The sequence below is a fragment of the Sapajus apella genome, unplaced genomic scaffold (genome assembly GCF_009761245.1).
Source record: "Sapajus apella isolate SASKATOON/1434 unplaced genomic scaffold, GSC_monkey_1.0 scaffold3, whole genome shotgun sequence".
Classification (NCBI taxonomy): domain Eukaryota; kingdom Metazoa; phylum Chordata; class Mammalia; order Primates; family Cebidae; genus Sapajus; species Sapajus apella.
This window is the reverse complement of record NW_022436943.1, coordinates 18,815,263-18,834,348: the sequence shown is the minus strand read 5'-3', so window position 1 is coordinate 18,834,348 and position 19,086 is coordinate 18,815,263.

Genomic DNA, 19,086 nt, shown 5'->3' with positions numbered 1-19,086 from the left:
GGGTGTAAGCCCTGCTCCCCTGCAGTTAGGCATGACCCCATGATCTGCATGGGTCAGTGGAACATGAGCAGAAGTGACACATGTTGTTTCTCTATCACTGGTGCTCAGTTCTTTGTGTTCTCTTCCTTGCTACATTTACCTGAATCCTGGATGGACATAAAGCGTAAGCCAGAAATATATTAAAGACTTTTGCTTAATAGACTTTGCTGTTTAAGTCTACTGAGATTTGGGGCTGCTTGTCGCCATGGCAAACTTAGCCTAATCTGACCAATATAGTAAATTAGTAAAAAACGAACAACAATTAGCAGAAGATAATAGGGTAAAAGTTCATCACAGATCTAGTATCAAGAAGGCACTCAATTGTGTTACTCCTTCCACAGTGCTCCTTCCCACCACGGCTTAAGATTTGCATCCACTCGACTTCCGCAATATATCCTTGATCTACTGAAACCCAATGCAAATAAAATGCTTAAGAAAAAAACAGGGCCGGGTGCGGTGGCTCATGACTGTAATCCCAGCACTCTGGGAGGCTGAGGTGGGTGGATCACGAGGTCAGGAGTTTAAGAACAGCCTGGCCAACATGGTGAAGTCACATCTCTACTAAAGGTACAAAAGTTGGCTGGGCATACTGATAGTCACCTGTAATGCCAGCTACTCTGGAGGCTGAGGCAGGAGAATCACTTGAACCCAGGAGGCAGAGGCAGAGATAGCAGTGAACTGAGATTGTACCACTGCACTCTAGCCTGGGTGACAAAGTGAGTCTCCGTCTCCAAAAAGAACACCAAACAAACAAACAACAGAACTGAAAGGGTCCAGCTGAGGAAAACACATGGTTGCTAAGAAACAGTGATTTGCAGCATCTCCAAATCTCTGGTATTCAACACCGATCATCCAGGTTCAACCTGAACTATTCCAAGTACTCAGTTCCAGGTAGAATCCATGCACTGTACTGCTTCCCTGCCTCCTCTGGTGATTTCAGTGTGCAGCCAGGCTTGAGAACCATAGGTTCACAAAACTGGGCTTTATCATTTTCCAAAACTCAGTCCCAGGACACTGAATATTTTAGGAAATAAATGCAGAAACAACAGCACCCCCAAACAGCAGTTCACATTGTAGCAAAATATAGCTGAAGGACAGCCACAGTGGCTCACATCTGTAATTCCAGTGCTTTGGGAGGCCAAGGAGGAAGGATCACTTGAACTCAGAAGTTCAAGACCAGCCTGGGCAACACAGTGAGATCCCATCTCTACAAAAAAGTCAGTAAATCAGCTGAGTGTGCTAGTGCACATCTGTAGTCCCAGCTACTTGGGAGGCTGAGAAGGGAGGATGGCTTTAGCCTGGGAGAGCATGGCTGCAGTAAGAAGCGATCACACCACTGCACTCCAGCCTGGGTAACAGAGGGAGACCTTGTTTCAAAAAAATATACAGCTGAAGAGCTATAGTATCATCAGAGCCCCTCAAAGAACACATGTTGCTGCATCAGAAACCGAAGTCTTTTGGATATCAAGAGAGAAATATCCAAGAGCACAGTATCTCACTCCCTCTAAGAACAACCAAAGTTTCCTGGCACCCAGATCTGCGAACACACATTTCCCCTACAATGGAAACAATGATGATATTGTTATTTACTATTCATTCATTGCTGATTATGTACCAGGGATGTTGTTAGGTATTTAAAAGATACTATTTCATCTTATCTTCACACCAACCCCATGAGGAGGTATTACTATCATTTCCATTTTACAGACTAGGCAGTTGAGATGGTAAGCTTAAAGGACCTATTGTGTTTATTTATTTGAAAATAAAGAGGATATTTTGCCCCATAATATGGAGTAAAACTGAGGAACAGGTCATTTGGAACAATTTCTCTATATGCACTTCTAGTTGTGACAATACCTATTTTTCCAGAAACTCACTTGGTTTAACAACCTCAAGAACATGTCTTATTAATGGTAGACCACAAAGCATAATTTTGACAAACATGTAATGAATGAAAAATAATTATCTGAATGTTGATAAAGTTTGGCATCATTATATGTAATTCAGTTCTTTGCCTGAGGTTACGCAGTGTTCATGCATTCACCCAGTGATGATTTCAGAACCTTCTGAGTACTCGTTTCTGCAGAAAAAATGGGGAGCAGGACACACAGTCACTGACCTCTGCAAGCTTACAGTGCAGCTGGCACACGGGCAATTAGGCAGCAAGAATAATGTGCAAAGGGGCAAGTACTATGAAGTCTCTCAAGGTGGCTGAGACACGAGCGGCCAGCTGTCCTTCCATATACAATCATGCACCACAGTGGTCTTATAGCATTATCAGAGAGCTGAAAAATTCCTGTTGGCTAGTTAGTATACCACACTATACTTTTCATTGTTATTTCAGAGTGTAGTCCTTCTACTTACGTAAAAATAAAAGTTAACCATAAAACAGCCTCAGGAAGGTCCTTCAGAGGTATTTCTGAAGAAGACATTGTTACAACAGGAGATGACAGCTCCATGCATGTTATTGCCCCTGAATACCTTGCAGTACAACAAGATGTGGAGGTGGAAGACAGTGATATTGATAATCCTGATCTTGTGCAGGCCCAGGCTAATGTGTGTGTTTATATCTTAGTTTGTAACAAAAAGATGCAAAATGTAAAAAATTAACAATTTTTAAAATAGAAAGAAGCTTATAGAAAAAGGAGGTAAAGAAAATATTTTTGTGTAGCTGTATAATTTGTGTTTTAAGCTAAGTATTATTAAAAGAGTCAAAAAGCTAAAAAAAAAAACCTTAACAGTTTATAAATTAAAAAAGTTACAGTAAGCTAAGGTTGATATATTACTGAAGAAAGGAAATTAAAAAATACAATGCAGCCTAAGTGTACAGTGTCTACAGAGTCTACAGCAGTGTACAATAAGGTCCTAGCCCTTCACTTACCACTTACTCACTCACTGACTCACCCAGCACAGCTCCCAGTCCTGCAAACTCCACTCATAGTAAATGTCCTATACAGGCATACCATTTTTAATCCTTTATATTTTTACTGTATCTTTTTAATGTTTAGACAGATTTAGATACATAAATACCACTGTGTTATAGTTGCCTACAGTAAAGGGTACAGTAACATGCTGTACAAGTTTGTAGCTTAGGAGCAACAGGCTAGACCATGTAGGCTAGGTGTATAGCGGGTTATACCATCAGGGTTTGTATTAAGTATTCTATGAAGTTTTCACAATGACAAAATTGCCTAATGACACATTTCTCAGAATGTTATCCCCATAGTTAAGGAACACATGATGGTAACTGAAGTGCACTGGGCTTTGTTTTTATACTTGTGGCCAATTTAACAGATACACTCATTGATCAGACTTTGGCCTACTATGGTGCTGTGCCTTTGGAGCAATTTGTATCAACATCACGTTGCTTCAAATACATCTTCATGTCATTGGAAGTATTTCCAGTCTCATGTATAAAGGGTTTCCTTCAGTTCACTGTGGAGCAATTGCTCAGCTAGTCACCAAATTATCAGTTATCACAGGAATAGGGGAGTGGAGCAGAGGTACATTAAAAGCTGGCTCTCAACCTGTTGAATTACTAAGCAAAATTTGGGCCTTTATTCTACCTTCGTTTAAGAGGTGGATGAAGCATGGGAAGCACATTTTCCACAAAACGGCCTTTGTCAAGTGTCACAGTTATTAAGCATTTTGCACATAACTACAGGTCATTATACATCATCTGGTCTGAGATAGCCATTTTGCTAATACCTCCCTCCTTCTTTGAAAAAAACAAAACAAAAAAAACAAAAAACAAAACAAAACAAAAAAAACAAAAAAACAAAAACAAACAAACAAAAACCCAAAAATGGTTTCGTAGATCTGTTCTATAACTCAGTTTCAAGTATTAGAAAAGAAAGTAAAACATAATGGCTTATTTTAAGAGTTTGCAAGAAGAGGACCAATAATTGTTAAGCTCTTACTATATGAAAGATACTTATACCAAGACACTTATACCCAGTTTCTTAAATGTGTGCTATCTCATTTAAACTTTATCAAAACCACATAAGGTAGGCATCCTTGCATTTCATTAATTCTAAAGCACATTTTTAAAAATCATATTTTAATATGTTTGAAATCAGCGTACATCTTGTAATCAATCGAGTTATATCACAGTTTAATTGGCAGAATTTTTTCTTTATGACTTACACAGAAAATAATGCTGTATCTTAAAATATATAGTGCATCAGGATGCAATAAAATATGGTAGTATTATACTCATTTTACAGAGGAAGAAACTGAGGCAAAGAGAATTTGAATAACTTGCACAAGGTTGTATAGCAAGTAAGTGGCAAAGGAAGCATGAGATCCTGGGTTTTTCTGACTACAAAGTTCATGCTCTGAACTGGTACACTATACTGCTTCCCACCACATAGAAACACTAGATTTAAAAAACATTCATCTATTCAGCATTTAGCATCTATTATGAATGAGTCACTAGACTAGGAATTAAAGTAGTAGAAACATGAGTACAATAGCTTTTAATGTGACTGATTAGGGACTGTGGGCATCTGAGCAGTTAACTAGAATGTTCAGCTCTGTAGAGTTTTGATGGGCCCTGCAGTAACATTATACTTAAGCCTGGGCTTTCCCCCCTCCCCCTCCCAGGGCCCTTTTTTTCTTTTCTTTTTTTCCCACTTGCAAAATATCTCATGCCTACGTACAAGCTTTGGACTGGGTGAGTAATATTTAAATCAACATTTTGGTGTGGCAGACAGACTCTAAGATGCCTCCCAATGATCTCACCTACTGTTCACACCATTTTTAATACCCTCTACTAGTGGGGCAGGACCCATGACTTGTTTGTAGCCAAGAGAATATGGCAAAGATGACGGTGTGTCACCTTCATCATTAGGCTACACAGACTGGGGTTCCAACTTGCTGACTTTGATGAAGTAAGTTGTTATGGTGGGGAGGCCCATATAACAAGAAGTTGAGAAGAAGTCTAACTGTAGTCAATAGCAGCTAGGAATTAAGGCCCTCAGACCAACCACCCAAAAGGAAGTGGATCCTGCAACAACCATATAAGTGAGCTTGGGAGAGGATCCCTCCCTAGTTGAGCTTCCAGATGATACTCCAGCCCTGGCTGACACTGTGTTTTATTTTTGAGACAGAATCTTGCTTTGTTTCCCAGACTGGAGTGCAGTGGTCTGATCATGGCTTACTGCAGCCTCAACCTCCTGGGTTCAATCAATTCTCCCATCTTAGCCTCCCAAGTAGCTAGGACTACAGGTGCACACCACCACACCCAGCTAATTAAAAAAAATACTGTAGAGATGGGGGTCTTACTATGTTACTCAGGCTATCTTGAACACCTGGCTTCAAGTGATTCTCTTGCCCCAGCCTCCTAAAATACTGGGATTACAGGCATAAACCTTCATGCCCTGCCCTGGCTGACATTTTAAATTTAGGCTTATGAGAAAGATCTTGATAAGCAGTTGACCCAGCTGTGCCCTGATTCCTGACCCACAGAAACTATAAGAGAACAAATTTGTATTGTTTTAAGCTGCTAAATTTATGGAAATTTGTTATCTAGTAATAAATAGTATACCTGGTACTATGGTTCGAATATACAGGTATCCCCAAAATTCACAGGTTGGAACCAAAATCCAATGTGATTTTGATTAATGAGGCTGAGTTCTACGGATGGGATAAGCACCTGTATTAGTCTATTTTTGCATTGCTATAAAGAAATATCTGAGACTGGGTAATTTATAAAGAAAAGAGTTTAATTTATAAAGAAAAGAGTCATAGGTCCTGAAGGCTGTACAGGAAACATGATGCTGAGGAAACTTATAATCATGGCAGAAGGTGAAGAGGGAGCAGGCAAATCACATGGCCAGAGCAGAAGCAAGAAAGTGAGTGGGAAACTGCTGCACACTTTTAAATCACCAGATCTCCCAAGAACTCACTCACTATCGTGAGGATGACACCAAGGGGGATGGTGCTAAACCATTCATGAGAAATCTACCCCCATGATCCAATCACCTCCCACCAGGCCCCACCTCCAACTCTGGGGATTACAATTCAACAGGAGATTTGAGTGGGGACACAGATCCAAACTGTACCAGTACCCTTATAAAAGGGCTGCAAGGAATTAGTGAGGCCCTCTTGCCCTTCCACTCTTCCACTACATGAGGACACAGCAAGAAGGTGCTATTATGGAAGCAGAGAGCAGCCTCACTAGATACCAAATGCCGATGCCTTGATCTTGAAGTTCTCAGCCTCCAGAACTGTGAGAAATAAGTTTCTGTTTTTACAACTTACCCCGTCTCAACTATTTTGTTATAGCAGCAGGAAAGAACTAGTATAATTGGTTAAAAGGTAAATTTCTTTGTGGTGCTCTCAAATACTTGGTACTAAAAATTATAATTATAAATTTAACCTTTTGGGGGTTTAGGCCATAATCCTGAAAGACAGAATCCCAAACACTATAATCCTGAATACTGAAATCCCAAAATATCATAATCCCTAACATCTAAAATCCTGGAAATCATAATCCTAAGAGATCAAAATCCTGAAAACGTAATTCTGAAAAAAATAATAAAAATTCCTTAAGAGATGTTTATTTACATTTTTAAAAAGGAGATTTGAGAAACATCTAAAAACATGACAGAATATGTTGTAGGCCACTTTACACAATAAAACAGGCAGAACTAATATACAGATATTTGTAAGCATAAACACTCAGGCATACTAACAATGGTCACATGGGTGTAAAAGTTATGAGAAGAGAAACCATATTCATAAATAGGTCAAAAAGCAAAATGTATAAAGCAAGTCATTATGGTTGGTAATTGTGTGCACCCAGCTTTATAACTGTGGCATTTGAAATACCTTGATAGATATCCTAAGTCTTCCGATGAAATCTGTTAAAGACTTCAATGGGTCACCACCATATATGCAGTTGCCCAAAGAACCAAGAGTTAAAGAAATTTTATCTTTAACAAATGCAGGTATACAAAAGGACAACTTCATTTACTGAGGAAGTTTCAATATTTCTACATATGTGCACAATGCTTATACACAATGCTGTGATAATGCACTTTTGTGAAGTCAAATTGGTAAAAAAAAAAAAAAAAAAAAAAAAAAAAAAAGGTCTCTGGGCCTGTGATGGGAGGGGCTGCTGTGAAAGTCTCTGACATGTCTTGGAGACATTTCTCCTATTTCTTGGCTATTAACATTTGGTTCCCCATTACCTATGTAAATTTCTATAGCAGCCTTGAATTTCTCCCCAGAAAATGGTTTTTTCTTTTCTATCATCTGGTCAGGCTACAAATTTTCCAAACTTTTATGCTCTGTCACCTTTTAAATGCTTTGCTGCTTAGAAATTTCTTCCATCAGATACCCTAAATCATCCCTCTCAAGTTCAAAGTTACACAAATCTCTAAGGCAGGGGCAAAATGCTGCCAGTCTCTTTGCTAAAGCATAGCAAGAGTGACCTTTGCTCCAGGTCCTAGTAAGTTCCTCATTTCCATTTGAGACCACCTCAGCATGGACTTCACTGTCCACATCACTACCAGCATTTTGGTCAAAACCATTTAAGTGTCCAGGAAGTTTCAAACTTTCCCACATCTTTCCATCTTCTTCTGAGCCTACCAAACCATTCCAACTTCTGCCTGTTACCCAGTTCCAAAGGTGCTTCCACATTTTTGGGTATCTTTATAACAGTGACCCACTCTCTGGCACCAATTTACTGTATTGGTAAATACAATGCTATAAAGAAATAGCAGTTTTCACATCACTATAAAGAAATAAGTGAGACTGGGTAATTTATAAAGGAAAGGCTCACAGTTCCATGTGGCTGGAGAGGCCTCAGGAAACAATCATGGCAGAAGATGAAGGGGAAGCAAGGACTTCTTCACGACAGCGGGAGAGAGAAGTGCCAGCAGGGGAAATGCCAGATGCTTTTAAAACCATCAGATCTTATAAGAACTATCACAAGAAAGAATGGGGGAAACTGCCTCATGACCCAATCACATCCCTCCCTTGACACATAGGGATTAAAATATGAGATGAGATTTGGGTGGGGACACAGAACCAAACCATATTATAACAGGGGAGATGTCACTCATCTCTGCATTTCTTCCATGATCTTCAAAACTCACTGGATTTACATATGTAGCGTGGTTGTGGTCTGCAAATTTTCTATGTATGCTGTCCAACTGAAAGTCTGGTTATTGCTTGGCCATTGCAAATAAGTGATTTTCTGCTTTTGTAGCACCAATAATGATTAGCTTTTAAATTTTTATCTTTTACCATGAAGGAGCCCTGCATGCTTAACTAATCACAGACTTTTTTTCAAGATAACAATTTCATAGAGCTCTCTCTTTTTTTTTTTTTTTTTCTGATGGAGTTTCACTCTTGTTGCCCAGGCTGCTACTGGGTTCAAATGATTCTCCTGCCTTAGCCTCCCAAGTAGCTGGGGTTAAGGTATGCACCACCACATCCAGCTAATTTTTTGTAATTTTAGTAAAGACAGGGCTTCTCCATGTTGGTCAGGCTGGCCTTGAACTCCCAATTTCAGATGATCTGCCCACCTCAGCCACCCAAAATGCTGGGATTACAGGCGTGAGCCACCACTCCCGGCCTCATAGATCTCTTACATTGGGTCATAAGAAATACAGCAAGAAGGAATGATAATTCAGCTTCTCTAATACCAAATCTGTAACAATCAGGGTTCTCCAGGGAGACGGAACTAATAGCATATGCATATGAGAAGATATTTATTAGGGGAATTGGCTCATAGGATTAAGGTGGTTGAGAAGTCCCATGACAGGCTGTCTGCAAACTGGAGACCCTGGGATGCTGGTAGCCTGGTTCAGTCCAAGTCCAAAGCCTCAGAACCAGGGAAGCTAACAGTGTAACTCTCAGTTTTAAGTCAAAATCCTCAGGCCCTGGGGGCCACTGGTGAAAGCCCTGGAGTCCAAAGGTTGGTGAGTCTAAAGTTCTGGTGTCCATGGCAACAGAAGAAAAGTCTGCCCCAGCTCTGAAATGGAGAGGCCTTCTGTATTTGTTCTCTCCAGGTCCCCAACCAGCTGGATGGTGCCCCCCAATGCTGAGAGCAGATCCTCCCCACCTGGTCCATTCCGACTCATTCACACTAATCTCCTGGGTGTCACTCACAGACACACCCAGAATCACCCTTTAACAGGTTTCCATGTATTCCTCAATCTAGCAAACTGATACCTAAAATTATTCCACAAGTCCACTCCTTGTCAACTTGGCACCCAAACCCACCTCCTTAAGTCATACTTAATTTCCAAATAAAGACAATAACAAGGTAATAGTTCAGCCTAACGTGAGGTAACTAACACGATGTAGTTATCCTACATATAACCAAAAACTCACTATTTCCTTCCCCAGAATTTGGCTGTCAGGATTTTAATATTTGGGATTTTAACCTCTTGGGATTGGGATTTTTGGGATTTTTAGATGTTAGGGACTTTACAGTTTAGGGATTTCAACCTTTCAAGATTTTGACATTCAAAATTACAGTACTTGGGACTGTGTCTTTTGAGATTATGAGTGGCACCTATCTCTTGGTTAGATCACAAAAATAATAAATCAGGATTATGATCAGCAGCAATCTCTTGGCTAGATTATAAAAATAATAGCTACCATTTATTGAGCATCCATTAAAAGCAAGGTAAATTCCAGCATGTATTAGTGTAACTATGACCACATCTACCAAGCAATAATTCATTAGTGTAGTTACTGCCTATATACGAAACAATAAGTGATCATTTCCTTTAGCAATTAAAGAAAGTTTAGTGAACTTTAGTATTTCCTTATCCAATTACTACTCCTTTTCTTCTTTTGGAAAATATCCTCTTGCCTTCTAGAATATGCTACTTCTCCTATTATCAGTTATGCTATTCTAGTGGGTCTTTATCTTATGTGACCTAGTTCCCTGTTTGCAGTAACTGATCAAAGGGTAGCCATCTCATCCAAACTTGGCCAACAGGCACGCTTCTCCAAGATTTTTTTTAATGTGGGGCAGGAGACAGTAATGAAAATTCCTTGAGTTCCAAAACAGGGAGCGTCAAGCATGAACTCTCAAAGGCCAGGTTCCCTGCTGTGTGCAGAAGTCATTCTTCAGACAGGGATAACGCTATGAACACGCAGAAAGGGGCAGTCTGGTTCCTTCCAGTCATTTCTGCTATAATTCCTGATGCCTAGCTGCATCCCTGCCCTTTCTTGGGGGTCACAGAAGTTTACAGTAACATAAACTCCCTTTAGGATCTAAGCAAGCATAATTTAGCTTCAGTTACCTCCAATCAAAAGAGGCTTTAGTTAATACAATTTCCTAAACTATGTTACTGACATTTTGAAATATATGGATACCTTATATTGTTTAGAAACAATTGTTCTATTACTAATGAATTACTACCACACTTAGCTGACTTCTGTATTGCAGAATAATAAAGTTAGAAGGACATTAGAGTTATCCAGTCTGACTCTTACTTTTAAATAAGGAAACTACACCATACAGAGGTTAAGCTACTTTCCACAATAAAAATCCATGCCAGAATTTCCTAAAATTTGACCTCCTACACCCATTCCAGTGAGTGCTATCATTTAACATTATGTTGAGGTCTCAGAATTTATGGAGGCTTATTTTAAAGACTTTGACCTTTGTTTTAAAGATGCCTCACAAATCTGTCATCTTTCAAAGACTTATAATTAACTTGGTTAATTAATAAGTATATTGTAATAAATTAACAATTTATTTGATTTCACCCACAGAATTGTTCATTGTTCATTCTCAATTCTAAGGACCCTGAGAAACACATGGCCACCAGCATTAAAATTATGTAAAATAAAAGGAACTCTATGTTCACTCTTGCACACTCTGGTTTAGTTTAACTGCTTCACTTCTAGACTGCATAATAGTGGCTAAATAACTCAAAATTTACTACATAATCAATAACACTGCTTTGTTTTTCTACTCACGTATAATTTTTAATCATAATATATATTAAATAAAATATGGAAACAGAAAAGCAGAAAGAAAACATTCACTCATGTTTAATGTCTGAAATTGGTATAAACAATATCCCTGAACTATATAATGCTTTGGCTAGACTTTGTAAACTTATTAATACTGAGCAGCTACAATCCAAAACTTCAAAGAGGCAGTTGTTAATATGTTAATCAATACCCTAGGTGTTCTCTTATAAGCGCCTTTACAAAGAAATTCACTTCCCTCTACTCAGCCTTTTTACTGCTATTAAAATTACCTTCTCCTTGAAACCCTCTATAACTAAGGTCATCAGCTCACTTTTCCCAGGGGTTCCTTTGCTTACAGTATACATTTTAAGAATATCTGGGTCTCTGAATCACCTTGAGTTTTAGATGAAACAAAACAGGTTTCCCTGGACAGTTTAGCTCACTTGAAATCTCTATAGCAACCTAAAGGCATAGATATCTTTGGAATAAATAAACCATGCCAAAGCAAGCAGAGATTGTGGCCCAAGGCCATGCATGTTGCAACACAACCTTTGAGTGTAGATTATATTGCAGCTGCAAGATAGTGTAAAGATGGAATACCATCTATGAGACAGTTTTTGGAAACATCCAACAAGATTGAAAACAAGCAGGAGTAAGTGTGATTAATCAGATGTCAGAAGTGATTCTTTAATACTAAGAAACAAGCTTACGGCACAAAGCTAACTGGGGTTTTTTCTTTCAGAGTCCTTAAAAAAATAAAGCTTTATATGGTATGTCCTTTGAAGTACATCTCTCATAAGCCAGTTACCCTCAAGAAGAAATTAAGAGGCTAAACAGGAAAAAAAAATCAGTCTGCTTCCACCATGAGTTGGACACCAGCAAATTACTGTAATTCATGCCTTTCTCAGTGCTCTACTTGAACACAAAAAGGTTTGTATACAATTATAATAAGGCATATTCTTTTTAAAATTTTCTTTTCAGGTGGAGGCCATGCATTTGCTTTGAGACAACTACTGGTTCTCAATGGATCTCTCATACTTTTAATGAGAAGGGACTAGTCAGTAACTTAAAGCCCAGATTTTCTTTGTAATTTTAACTGGACTACACAACGTTGGCATCAGAAAATAAAGGTGGTTAACATCGTATGCTATCTAACTCAGCTCCATCCAGTGCTGTGCTGAAGTCAGCTTATACTAGCTTGTCAAGGGCAACAGATAACATCTCTTTCCAACCCCAAGTTTACACATCGTCATTTTAGTAGCCTGAAATTGGCCATGAGGGAGTACTTACACCAGAGAAATCGGCACATGACACAAATGAGCACTTCCTTTTTCTTCTGGAGAGCTAGTTGTCAAATATTTACCAGAACACCACTGGTTTCATCCATTCATTCAGCTGTCTAACATGTATTTACTGAAATCTAACATATGCCAGCTTGGACCTTGTGATAGGTCCTAAGAGTATACAACCTACACAGTCTGTGCCATGAAAACAGCATATATCTTAGTTTCCTAAAATGTGTGGACCAACAAAAATCCTGGTATATGATTTTCTTTCCCAGCTGAGTTAGATGGTTCATGATGATGTTCGAATCTTTAGAGATTCTAAAGAACTCTATTAGATAATGAAGTGGAGCCTAGGAAAACTGCACAGTTCTTGCTGGAGAGAATTAAGACTTATTGCTGAAACTTGTGATTTGGTAATTCTGCAGAGGCCCGCTTACTCAGCAATTTGTAAACTTTTTAGTTTGAGATAATTGTAGATTCACAGTAAGTTATAAGAAATAATATAGAGAGTTCCCATGTATAATTCGCCCAGTTTCTCCCAATGGTACTGTATTAGGCACTGCTGATAAAGACTAAAGACATATCCAAGACTGAACAATTTACAAAAGAAAGAGGTTTACTGACTATAGTTTCACCTGTTCTTGAATGCTTTGCTGCTTAGAAATTTCTTCCGTCAGATACCCTAACATCTCTCTCAAGTTCAAAGTTCCATGAATCTCTAGGGTAGGGGCAAAATGCCACTAGTCTCTTTACTAAAACATAACAAGAGTCACCTTTGCTCCAGTTCCCAAAAAGTTCTTCATCTCCATCTGAGACCACCTCAGCCTGGACCTTGTTGTTCATATTGCTATCAGCATTTTTATCAAAGCCATTCAACAAGTCTCTAGGAAGCTCCAAACTTTCCCCCATCTTCCTGTCTTCTGAGCCTTCCAAACTGTTCCAGCCTCTGCCTGTTTACCCAGTTCCAAAGTCACTTCCACATTTTCAGGTATCTTTTCAGCAGTACCCCACTCTACTAGTACCAATTTACTGTATTAGTCCATTTTCAGGCTGCCTGATAAAGACATATCTGAGACTGGGCAATTTACAAAAGAAAGAGCTGTATTGGACTTACAGTTCCACGTGGCTAGGGAGGCCTCACAATCATGGCCGAAGGTGAAAGGCACACCTCACATGGGTGTGCCTTTTCACCTACTTGTGCAGGGAAACTCCCCCTTATAAAACCATCAGATCTTATGAGACTTACTATCATGAGAACAGCACAGAAAAGACCTGCCCCCATGATTCAATTACCTCCCACCAGGTCCCTCGCACAACACATGGGAATTCAAGATGAAATTTCAGTTGGAACATATCCAAACCATATCAGTAACCCCTTATAAAACCACTGTCCACTATTAAAACCAGGATAGTGATATTAATATAGTCAAGTGAGAACATTTCTATTACAAGGATTCCTCATGATGTCCTATCTACTTACCTTCTGTCTCCATCTGTCCTTCACTCCTGGTAACCACTAATCTGTTCTCCATCTTGATAGTTTTAATAGATGTGCAGTGATAGCCCATTGTGGTTTTAATTTGTATTTCCCTAATGGCTAATGATGTTGAACATCTTTTTGTGTGCTAATTGTTTTTTTTTTGTGTGTTTATTTGCTATATGTTCTCCTTGGCGAACTGTCTGTTCATGTTTTTTGCCCATTTTCTAGAGGATTGCTTTATACTGTTGAGTTTTGAGAAAACTTTATATATTCTAGATACTATTCCTTTGTTAGGTATGTGGTTTGCAAATATTTTTTTCCCATTCTTCAGCTTGTCTTTATATCCTCTTAACAGAGTTTTTGCAGAGTAAAAGTTTCTAATTTTGATAAAGTGCAATTTACAGTTTTTCCTTTTATGGTCTGTGTTTTTAGTGTCAATTCTAAGACTTTTTTGCCTAACCCTAAATTCAAACAATTTTTCTCCTATTTTTTCTTTTAATTTTACAGTCATACATTTTATATTTAAGTTCATGATCCATTTCAAGTTAATTTTGTATAAGGTATGAGACTTAGATCAGGGGTTTGTTTTGTTTTTTGCCTATGGATATCCAACTGCTTCTCTACCATTTGTTGTGAAATATAATCTTCTCGCACTGAGTTTCCTTTACACTTTTGTCAAAAATCAGGTTGATTCATTTGTGTGTCTGTTTCCGAATTCTTTATTCTGTTGCATTTATCTATGTGTCTATCTCTCCACAAATAGCACACAGTCTGGATTACTGTAGCTATATAAGTCTTGAAATTTATTCCTCCTACTTTATTCTTCTTTTTCAAAATTGTTTTAGCTATTTTACTTCCTTTGACTTTCTGTATAAATTTTTGAATAACCTCTCTATATCTACAAAATACCTTGCTAGAATTTTGAGAGGAATTACATTAAACCTGTATATATTTTTGTGAGAATTGGCTATTATTACTATGTTGAGTCTTGCAGTCCATAAACATGGTATGTCTCTCCATTTTAGATCTTTGATTTCTTTCATCAGTTTTGCCGTTTTTAGCATAAGTCCTGTACATGTTTTATTAGATTTACAATTAAGTATATCTTTTGAGACATTTTAAATAACATATTTTAAATTCCAGTAGTCACATGTTCATTGCTAATATACAGAAATACAATTGATTTTCGTGTTTATTTTGTATCCTTTGACTTTGCCTAACACTCTTATTAGCTCTAGGAGTCTTTTTTTTTTTTTTTTTTTTTTTTTTTAAATAAATTCCTTGGAATAGTCTACATAAACAATTATTTTATCTACAAATAGAGATAGTTTTGTTTTTTTCCTTTGCAGTCTGTATGTCTTTAGCTCATTTTCTTAACTTATTGCACTGGCTAAAACTTCCAGCAATATGTTGATGGACAAAGTTGAGGCCAGAAATCTTTGCCTCATTTCTAATCATATAGAGAAAGCATTCAGTTTATTTGTCTTTTATCAGGTTTAGGAAGTTCCTTCTATTCCTATTTTTCCTCAGCATTTTATCATGAATGGGTGTTGAATTTTGTCAAATGCCTTTTCTGCATTGATTGATATGATTATGTGATGTTTCTTCTTTAGCCTATTAATGTGGTGATTAATAGGCTACAGATTAATTGATTTCCAGTCAATCCAGTGATTTTCACTACAGTGATGATTTTCAAATACTGAGTCAGCCTGGAATAAACTCTACTTGTTCATGGAGTACCATTAATTTTATATATTGCTGAATTCTATTTGAAATATGTTAAGAATTTTTAAATCTGTAGCCATAAAGGATATTTCTTTGTATTTCTTTTTTTTTTTTTTTTTTTTGGTACCATCATTGGTTTTGGTATTAGGGTAATCATAGTTTCATAAAATAACTTGGGAACTGTTCTCTTGTTTTTTCTTTTTTGGAAGAGATGTGTAGAATTGCTTTGTTGATTTACTAACCTTTTCAAAGAATGAAACTGTATTAGATTGTTCTTGCATTGCTACAAAGAAATACCTGAGACTGGGTAATTTATAAAGAAAAGGAGTTTAATTGACTCATCGTTCTGCAGACTTCTACAGGAAGCATGGCTGGGGAAGTCTCAGGAAACTTACAATCATGGCAAAAGCAGAGGGGAAGCAGGCACATCTTACGTGGCTGAAGCGGGAAGAAAAGAATGAGAGAGGAGATGTGCTACACACTTTTAAACAATCAGATCTCATGAGAACTCTATCATGAGACAGCTCTAGGGGGACAGTACTAAACCATCAGACACCACCCCCATGATCCAATAATCTTCCACCACATCCCACCTTCAACAATGGGGAATACAATCCAACATGAGATTTGGGTGGGGACACAGAGACAAACCCTATCAGGGATCTTTGTTTCATTAATTTTCTCCAGTTTTTCTGTTTTCAATTTCATTTATGCTCTGTATAATTTCTTTTCTTTGTTTGTTTTGTGTTTATTTTGCTTTTCATTTATTGTATTTATTTTGCTTTAGGTTCTTGAGGTGACAGCTTTGATTACTGATTTGAAACCTTTGGCCTTCTCTAAAATATGTATTAGCACTGCATTAGCTGTGTCTTACAAATTTTGATAAACTATATTTTCATTTTCATTTAGTATAATGCATTTTAAAATTTCTTGAGACTTCCTCTTTGATTCATGGGTCATACAGAAGTGTGTTATTTAATTTCCAAGTGTTTGGTTATTTTCCTGTTGTCTATTATTCATTTTTAGATTAATTTTATAGTGGTCAAAAAGCATACAGTAGATAATTTTAATTCTTTTAAATCTTCTGAGGTTTGTATTAAGGCCCACAGTATGGACTGTTTGTTTCACTATATTTTATTTCTCTGTTTTCTTTTCCTGCCTTCTTGTGGATTAAATAATTTTGAGATTCCTACTTTTATTTACCTACAGTGTTTTTGAGAATGTCCCTTTGTATAGCTTTCTTTAGTGGTTGCTTTAGATACTACATTTATTACATTATGTATACATAACTTGTCACAGTCTATTAGTGTCATCACTTTACCAGTTCAAGTGAAATACAGAAATCTTATGTCCTTTTACTCTCCCATTTTTAATTGTTTTAAATATTTCCTCTATGCACATTTAGAATTACATCAGACATTATTATATTTTTTGTTTCAACCATCAAACACAATTTAGTAAACTCATGAGGAGAATGTTGTATTTACATGTTTTTGCTTACCATGCTCTTTCCTCTTTTCTGACATTTTAGAGAACTCCCCTTAGCCATTATTTTAGGGTAGGTCTGCTGGTGACAGATTCTCTTAATTTTCCTTCATCTGAGAATGTCTTGTTTGCAATTCATTACTGAAGGATATTTTCTCTGGGCATGAATGCTGGATTGACAGTTCTTTTCTTTCAGCACATGAAAAATATTTGGCTATTTTTTTCACCTCCATGGTTTCTCAGCAGAGACTATTCCTTTGTTGAGCCTTTCTATTTTTTCATTTGTTTCAAGCATATTCTTAATTGTTCATTGAAGCATTTTTTTTTTTGAGACAGAGTCTCGCTCCATTGCCAGGCGCCAGGCTGGAGTACAGTGGCAAGATCTTGGCTCACTGCAACCTCCACCTCCAGGGTTCAAGCAATTCTCCTACCTCAGCCTCCCGAGTAGCTAGGACTACAGGCGCGTGCCACCACACCTAGCTAATTTTTGTATTTTTAGTACAGATGGGGCTTCACCATGTTGGCCAGGATGGTTTCAATCTCTTGACCAATCCACCCGCCTCGGCCTCCCAAAGTGCTGGGATTACAGGCCTGAGCCATCGTGCCCAGCCTCACTGAAGCATTTTTATCATGACTGCTTTAAAATCTTTGTCAGATAATTCTAACACCTCTGTCATTTTGGTATTGGCCTGTATTGACTACCTCTTTTTTCATTCAGTCTAAGATCATCTTGGCTTTTTGTATTGAGTTATTCTGAATTAAATATAAGCTGGACATTTTAGTATTATGTAATAAGATTCTGAATGTTGTTCAAATCTTCTTCTCCTTTTTTTTTTTTTTTTGATACAGAGTCTTGTTCTGTTGTCCAGACTGCCAGGCTGGAGTGTGGTGGTACAATCATAGTTTGCTGTAGCCTCGAGCTCTTGATCTCCCAGGCTCAAGTGATCCTCCCATCTGGGACTACAGGCATGTACCACCATGCCCGGCTATTTTTTTTGGTAGAGATGGAGTCTCCTCATGTTTCAGACTGGTCCTGAATTCCTGGGCTCAAGCAACCCTCCTGTGTTGGCTGGCCTCACAAAGTGCTGGGATTACAGGTTGAAGCACTACAACCAGCCTAAATCTTCTTTTTCTAACTGGCTTTCTTCGCCATGCCTCTGGCAATGGAAAGAGTGGGGGGCTGCCTTGTTACTGCAAGGTGGGGACAGAAGTCTAAGTTTCCTACTCAGGTCTGCTGACAGCTGAGGTGTGCGGTGCTGCGTTACTGTGGGTAGAGGTGAGTTCTGATTCCCCACACAGTCTCCGCTCATACCAAGAAGGGAAAAGGGTAATTCCTGCCCAGGGGGGATAAAAGTCTAAGCTCCTTACTTGGCCTTCTCTGAAACCACCCCAGCAGGAGTGTTAGGATACCTCCTTAGGGCTTCACAGGGTAGAAGCCTGGGTTCCCCACCAGGCATTTGCTGGCATGGGTGACGGTGGGCCCACATTTCCTTCCATAGTGCTCAGCTAGAGGACTGTCTAAAAGTTTTCTGTCTTACTAAGATGTTCCTGTCCTGGTCTTTTAGCTAACAGAGAGCAGGCTTCATTGGAGCTTTGTCTATGCTGTTGACATTTCCTATTTGCCAGCTTCTTCAGCTCCAAGTCTGGGATACATGAAGCAAGATGAAAATCCATGGAACTTATTGCTGTGCTGCTGCTGTGGCCCAGGGGTTTCTAGACAGTCTGTTTTCTTCTACCTTTCATCTTTATAGTTTTCAAATATATAATGTCCAGAGTTTTAAATTTGACTTAGGGGAAGAAATAGAAAAAGTATGTCTACTCGACCTTCCAAAAGTGGAAATCTCCTTCTCAGCTATTTTTATTAACTATCCTGTTGGTTTAGGAATGAAAAAACAAAATCACTAGATCCCAAGAAGGCAGTTGGTATTCTTGCTAAAATTATGGAGCATCAAACATCTTGGTTAAAAAACAGAATTTAGTCTAGATCAACTGCAAGGAATTAGCTGATAAGGCATGTAAGAAAGATTATGGGTTTTGTGACTTTTGTTTCTCTTTCAATTTACCCGATATATAATAGTTTTAAAATTAGAATATCAACATTTCTAGATAAAGCATGGATGC